The 7,136-nt window shown below is 52.9% G+C and overlaps 1 protein-coding gene across 2 annotated transcripts in view; it reads left to right on the top strand.

The window, feature by feature from the left end:
* Window positions 1-4,815: 4,815 nt before the first annotated feature.
* Bicra (BRD4 interacting chromatin remodeling complex associated protein) overlaps window positions 4,816-7,136 on the top strand; it is a 78,576-nt gene continuing 76,255 nt past the window's right edge. For both annotated transcript variants that reach the window (XM_052762392.1, XM_052762391.1), the window contains exon 1: window positions 4,816-5,002. The gene's annotated coding sequence lies outside the window, so the exon portion shown is untranslated. The remainder of the gene's footprint in view (window positions 5,003-7,136) is intronic.

Below are 7,136 nucleotides of genomic sequence, written 5' to 3'. Positions count from 1 at the left end.
GAAACAATTGGGGAGCAAAGTTTTAAGCTCCCACTGCCTGACAGGAGCCACGGGGAAATGTTTCTACTTTCAGTGGTAGAAACCATTTACTTAAAAGGGGGAGGTGGGGAAGTGGGAGGGGGCTGATGAGATGGCTCAGCGAGTAAAGGCACCTGCCACCAAGCCTTGATCTGAATTTTATCTCCAGAAACCAAGGGGAGAGCCAGTTCTCTCTCTCTCTCTCACACACACACACACACACACACACACACACACACACACACACACTGTAAAACAGAACTGGGCATGGATATGGTGCAGTTGCTCGAGTACTTAACCTAACATGCAGGAAGCTCTGGTTTCCCATCCCTAACACCGCATCATCCTGGCATGGTAGTGAAAGCTGTAATCCCGGGAGGTGGAAGGTCAGGAGTTCCAGGTCATCCTTGGCTGCATAGCAGGAGTTGAAGCCCCTCTAGGCTACAAGAGACTTGTCTTAAACGGATGCCATTGACACTTTCTGTGGACAGATGGCGCTGATGAGGTTCTTATGGATAGGAGCTGAGCTTTAATGAGCCGGGTTTCTGCGAGGCTCTGGGCTCTAAAGGAGCTAGGCCATGATGCAGAAATGTGAGAAAGGATGCTTTCCTGGCTGGGGAGGATCTGGTCGACAAGATGATGTCAGGCCTCCAGGGAAAGGAAGTTCTCCAATATTTGGACCTGTTCACAACAAGAACACGGGGCTTCTACCTTTCCTTCCTGCTATACTATCATAATGAAAACAATCAGCCCAGCCTCGTGGTGCAGGCCTGTTATCCCCTGCTGCTAGGGAAGCTGAGGCTGGAGGACTGCAAGTTCAAGGCCTGAACTTCAGCAGCTTAGACTCTGTCAAAATAAAAAGTGAAAAAGAGGGCTGGGGATGGTGACTAGAGTCCTTGCTGTGTGAAGCACTGGGTTCAATCCAAAATACTGAAGTTTAAAAAAAAAAAAAAATGAAATAGACAGTAGCCATCCATGCTTTTTTTTTTTTCAAGATTTATTTATTATGTATACAGCACCAGATCTCATTACAGATGGTTGAGAGCCACCATGTGGGTGTTGGGAATTGAACTCAGGACCTCTGGAAGAGCAGCCAGTGCTCTTAACCTCTGAGCCATCTCTCCAGCCCCGGCTATATATGCTCTTAAAAAAAAAAAAAGACATATTTCTTTTTCTTCTCCTTCCTCTTCTTCAAGACGGGGTCTCTTTATGCAAGCTGGCCTTGAACTCAGAGATCTACCTGCTTCTGTCTCCCATTTGCTGGGACTAAAGACATGCTGGGTTGTATATAGCCCAGGCTAGCCTTCGATTCACTATGTGGCTGGACATTTTTCTTTTTAAAGGATTTATTTTTATTGCAAATTATGTGTATGTGTGCCTGTTTGAATATATACGCATGAGTCCCAGTGCCTAAGGATGTAGACAAATTTCTGGACAGTCTTATTAAACAAGAAGCATAGAGCCAAATACAGAGGTTAAAGAGATCAGAGATTCTCTGGGGAAGTGACAGTGGCGAGGTGGTAAGATAAGGTAGTCGTGGCTCTTCGCTAATTCTCTGATCTCCTGGGCTATTACCCCTGTATTTGGCTCTGTGTTTCTTACTCACTAAGATTGTTCAGAATTTTGTCTACATAAGGAGGCTAACAGAGGGCATCACCTCTCCTGGGACTGGCATTAAAGGCTGTTGTGAGCCGCCTTGACATGGGCGTTGGGAATAGAACTTGGGTCCTCTTGTAAGAGTAATTCAAACTCTTAACTACAGAGCTATCTTTCCAACCACTGATCCTGAACTTCTGATTGTCCTGCCTCTACCTCCAGAGTGCTGGGATTATAGATGTGCACCACCATGCCCAGTGTGTGTGGGAGCTGGGATTAACTCCAGACCTTTGTGCATGCTAGAAAGGCATCCTAGCAACTGAGCTATGTCCCCATCCCCACCAAGTGATTTTTTAATAGCACTGACACTTGTCACCAGCTCTGAAGCCTGGATGGGCTTCCAGGAATGCTCAGGGAAGATGGACATTTGATCCAGCAGGGCTGTGCCAGCTGTGACTCAGCTTGGGGGCTGGGTTGTCATGGTTCCACTACCATCTAGCCAGAAACTTCCAAGTAGCACGTGTTCAAAGCCCTCTCCTAAAAGGTCTGGGGTATGTATAAGGACCAGATCGGTGACTTATCGATTGACGATGGCTTTTCAGCAAACCTTTGTTTTTGAGGCAAGGTCATATGTAGCCCAGGCCTTGAACTTTACTGTATATCAGAAGATGACTTTGAACATCTGATCCTCCTGCCTCCACCTCCCAAGTGCATGACCATAGAGGATTTATGCAGTGTTGGGGGTGAAATCCAGGACTTTTTGCATGCTAGGCAAGCATTCTACCCTTGGAGCTACATCACCAGCTTATTTTCTCTTTATGAGACATGGTCTTCCTACATGCCCTAGGCTGGCCTTGAATGCTCAACAGGCATGTTGTCACTGAATTCCTGACGCAGGCAGTTAGAACACATTTCCCATATGAATGAATGAGCAAATGCAAAGTCAACCCCTTGGCCTCAAGCCCTCCAGCCCCTTGTCTGTCAGGACTTAAAACTTTCTGAGTTTTCCGGACCTGGTAGCTCTAATAGACACCCAAGTGCCTCCCAGGTCAGGTCACTTTGCACAGAGGACATTTTTAGCAGAGGGTTGGGCCTCATTTCCTGAATGGACAAAACACTTTCCTTTTGGGAGCCAAAGCTGAATTTCTATACAGTGTGACCATATCTAGATGGGGGCTCTCAGGCCTGTCTCTTGTGGGCAAGTTGTGAGACTGAGACAGGTTCTCCTATAGGCCGTATGTAGGCCAGATTGGTCTACACTTCCCTATGTAGCTGAGGATGACCTTGAACTATTGATTCTCCTGCCTGCATCTCCCAAGTGCACCAATTCTGCATGTCCAGTCCTCCGAGGGCAGTTCTGATTAGAAACATTCCCAGCTCAAATCACTGGGCCAACTACACAAAAATAAGAGCAATGTGCACACTGCTTGTTTCCTGGAGTGGTTCACACACCTCCAGTGAGCTGTGTAAGACCACTGTGTAACTGAGAGTGAACACTTTCAAGACATTCACTTCTGCAATGGATAGTTTTCATTTTACCAAGTCACCATATAATGGCAGCAGCTAGCACTTCCTTTTCTTTATAACAGCTCTATGAAATGAGCCCATTGCTTTGAAAGATATTTATTAAAAGCATAGAGCTCAGAGGACAACGTATGGGTGCTGCTAGTTCTCTCTTTCTACCAACGTGGGTCCTGGGGATTGAACTCATATTGCCAAGTCTGACGGCAAGACTCCTTACCCACTGAGCCATCTCAGCAACCCCACGGTCAGCATTTTAGAAAACAGGAAGTAGAGGCAAGGAGAGATGAAGTAATTTACATCACAGCACACAGCAAGCAAGTGGCAAAGGCCATAGTGAAGCAGGATGCAGCTTGTTTGATTCAGGGCCCATAACCTCAGCGTCTTACAATTTTTCATTGTTGCACCGGACCTCCACATATTAGAAAAGCATTCTTATCACTGAACTATATCCCCCACCCTCACAATAACAATTTAAAAGAATTAAGTCAAGCATAGCGACATACAAGTGTAATCCCAACACTTGTGAGGTGAAGGCAGGTGGAGCGTCCAGCCTGTGCCTCGTAGCAAGACCTCGTTCAAAACAAAAAACAAAAAAAACCCCAAACAATTAAAATGTATGCTGAAGGAAATATTATGGGTAGTGACAACATGGGATCAACGATAAGGCTGAAAAAACAGATCAATCAGTCGTTTATGCGACACAAATTTATTTGATACCTACTGTGTGCACCAGATTTTCTGGGGCCCAGGAGTAACAGAAGGGTATGTGAGACCTGAATGTTAAGTGATCAGGTCAGTGCGGTCGGGGAAGGCAGGCCAGAGAGGTCTGGGGACGCGCTGCTCAGGGATAAAATGCCCGCTCACCAGGTGCTCTGCGAATATTCAGACTTGTGACTCCAAGCGTCGCGCAAAGGATTCTAAGCTTCAGATCTGCGCTGTCCGAAAGCCACTGAGCAGGCTCTCTAGCAGGTCCGACCATGGTCCCCGCGCCACAGCCGCTCAAGACTCCTATGCTCGGAAAGACTTGATACGCCACGCCTGGAGTCCCGGTCACCCTCAATGTTCCCATCCCCGGCACTCTCTGAGTCCGACGCGGAGCAGCAGCACTGTCTCACATCCTCCTGTAGCCTCGACCGCTCTATCTCACTCAGCACGTCTTCTGAGGTGTCTTGGGGCGCATCATCCCGAAGAAGCCACCATCTTGGGCCAGGGAGCACAACACTTCTTCCCTAGGCGGACCTGCCGCGGGGATGTGGACGGGCACGAACAAAGCCTCCAGCTCCTCTTGCACCACCACCAACCTGAACCCAGCTGCTAGTTTCCGACCCACTGCACCGGAGCGGAGCAGGCACTCCGGCAGCCGAGCCGTGCCAAGAGAAGGGGGCGGTGCTGCCACTCCGTGCTCCCGCCCACAAAGTGTGCACCCTTTTATTGGCTACCAGACCCGCCGCTCTAGCTCTCATCGCCACGATTGGTTATCTGCTACACTAGAGGCGGAGCCTCTTGACGCTCCTCCTCCTAGCTGGGCGGAGGGGAGGAAGGGGAGGAGGAGGAAGGGGGGGGGCGGGACACAAAACCAGCAAGAATTTTTTTTTTTTTTTTGCATTTAATTAAAAAAAAAATTTTTTTTTTTTTTTTTGCATACCCGAGGGGCGCTCCCCGGAGCGGGGCGCGGGGCCGGGCCGCGCGGGGCCGCTTCGTTGCAAGGGCGGTGGCGGGCCCGGGCGCAGCGGAGCCGGGCCCCGCCATGCGATCAGGCAGTGCGCTGACCGGCCCGGCCGGCCGGCCCCTTCTGGGTCCTCCCTGTGCAGCCCGTGCGGGGCCGTCCCGGAGACCCCGCGCCGACGGCTGCTCAAACATCAGGGTGAGTTTCTCACAATGTAGCAATTTCTCTTTAAATCTCTTAACTCTCTCTACCTGCGAGTCGGGGCTGTGACAGGGCGCAAAAGCGAGGGAGGGAGTGGGGCTCGGCGGCGAGGGTGTGTGTGTTGAGGGGGGAGAGCCGGAGCTGGGGCCGAACCCACTCCCCCCCGACACTCCACACTCAGCCCCCCAACCGGGGCGCAGCGCCCGCCGCCGCTGCTGAGACTGGATTTTTTTTTTTTTTTTTTTTTTTTTTTTTGGTGATCGGCCTCCCACCACTATCCGCGCACCCCCATCCCAGGTCTCTTCTCTCCCGCCACCGCCGCCGCCCCGATCTTGCAGGGATCTCCCCCTTCATTGCGCCCCGATCCCAAACCTTGCGCCCCGGTTTCCTCTCCGGGATACAATGCAACGGAGGAGAGGGGCGAGCGCGAAACGTCCCACGGGGGGAGGGGCGGGGACCCCCCACCCGCCTTGGGGACCCCCTCCCCTCCTCGTGCTCCCCGCCTTTTCTGGGGAGAGGCGAGAGCCATAGAGAGACAGCTGGATCCATCTCCTCCCCCTCCTGTCGCGCGTCCCGGGCGCCCCCCTCCCCAAGTCCTTCTTGGGGGTGCCTGGGAGAACCGGGGGTCCTCTGCAGGCTTGTAGGGAGTGATGAACTGGGATGCAGGCCACTGGGTCTCCCTCTCTCCATCGCCCCTAAACAATGAGAGGAGTTGACTTGGTTCCCCTACCCCTGGCAGGGAGTGTAGGGGACCCCCGCCCCCTCAGCTGTCTGGTCCCGCAGGGGGCCTGTTTCTGGGGATCAAAGGAAGGGAAAAGGGGAGCCTCCACGCCTGTCACCTCCTGGGATTTGGGGTGGCCCCTGAGCTCCAACTCCGTGGGCCTGGGAATGGGAGGCACCAGGCCCAACCCGGGCACCGCGCTCCGGGTGGTGACCTTTAGACAAAGGCAGTCCTTTCCCCGGGGTGATCCCGGCCAGGTCCCTGCGGAGGGCTGCCAGGCCGCGGGCTCGGAGGGAGAGGAATGGGATGGATGGATGGGTGGGTGGGTAGGTGGGAGAGGAGGGAGGGAGGGAGGAGGAGGCTTGGGACCATCTGGTTTTCCCATCGCTTTGGCTACCCCGGCTGCTTCCCCAGCTCCTGTCACCGGCAGCCGCGGGGAGACAAGGGACCAGGGAGCTGCCCAGCCAGGCCTTGGGCCTCCGCCAGCCGGCGGACCCGGTGACGAGCCGCGGGAGGGCGCGGGCTCGGGCGCCCGCGGTGATTGGAAGGCATAGTGGTTCCTTCCTCTCCGCGCCCCTTTGTTTTGCTTTGTGGTTCGGAGCAGCTGAACGTCCCTGGAGGTGGGGTCAGAGGCTGCCGGGTCAGCTCTCCAGGGGTAGTCTTGGTGACAGGGCCCTCTAAGGTCCCCAGCCTGTGTGCTTGCATTTGGTACCCCACCCCAAGTCTTAAGCCTTCATCCCCTTTTGTCGCTCCCCTCCCAATGTAGTGTAAGAAAAATCTGGGGATGTGTGGAGAACACCCAAGACTCCGGGCTGGAAGTCAAGAGATCTTTGGCACACAGCCTCTCCCCACACCTGCACGCTAAGTCAACTCTGACCCCAACCCCCAAGATGAGGAAACAAGGGAAGCCACGCTTTGAGACCACCCCTTTCCTCTGCCCCATGGGACTTATCAGTTGTTTACCTCGGTACCCTGCCTTCCTCTGTAGCTCCCCCACCTCCCAGAAGCCGGAAATAACCACTCTCTACCCCGGATTGGCTACTGCTAAATGCATTCTACCCTGGTTACAGTCTGAGGAGTGAGTGAGTACAGTGAGTGTTCCCATTTTCCAGGCAGGCTCACTGAGGCCTAGAGTGGTTAAGAGACTAAGGTCACACGTCTCGGTCACTCTGAACCCCAGTTCACGACACCCTAGCGTTTATCCAGCCTAGTTCAAACCGGTTGCCTCTCTCTTAGTACTTTGTCCTTTTGATTTCAGTGGACCTGGGTTTTTGGAAGGATCTGCCAGATGTTTTCCCCTGAAAGCTGATTTGGCAGAGGAGGATGAGGGCTCAGCTCGATGGATCATTTCACCTGTGTCTAGTGTGTGTCGGGACAGGGGACCCCTGGTCTAGCTGGATGAAGGCTTGG

This window comes from Peromyscus californicus, unplaced genomic scaffold (assembly GCF_007827085.1).
Source record: "Peromyscus californicus insignis strain IS unplaced genomic scaffold, ASM782708v3 Scaffold_4__1_contigs__length_199733344, whole genome shotgun sequence".
In the NCBI taxonomy this organism is placed as follows: Eukaryota; Metazoa; Chordata; class Mammalia; order Rodentia; family Cricetidae; genus Peromyscus; species Peromyscus californicus.
This window is presented reverse-complemented; position numbering and strand designations above follow the sequence as displayed.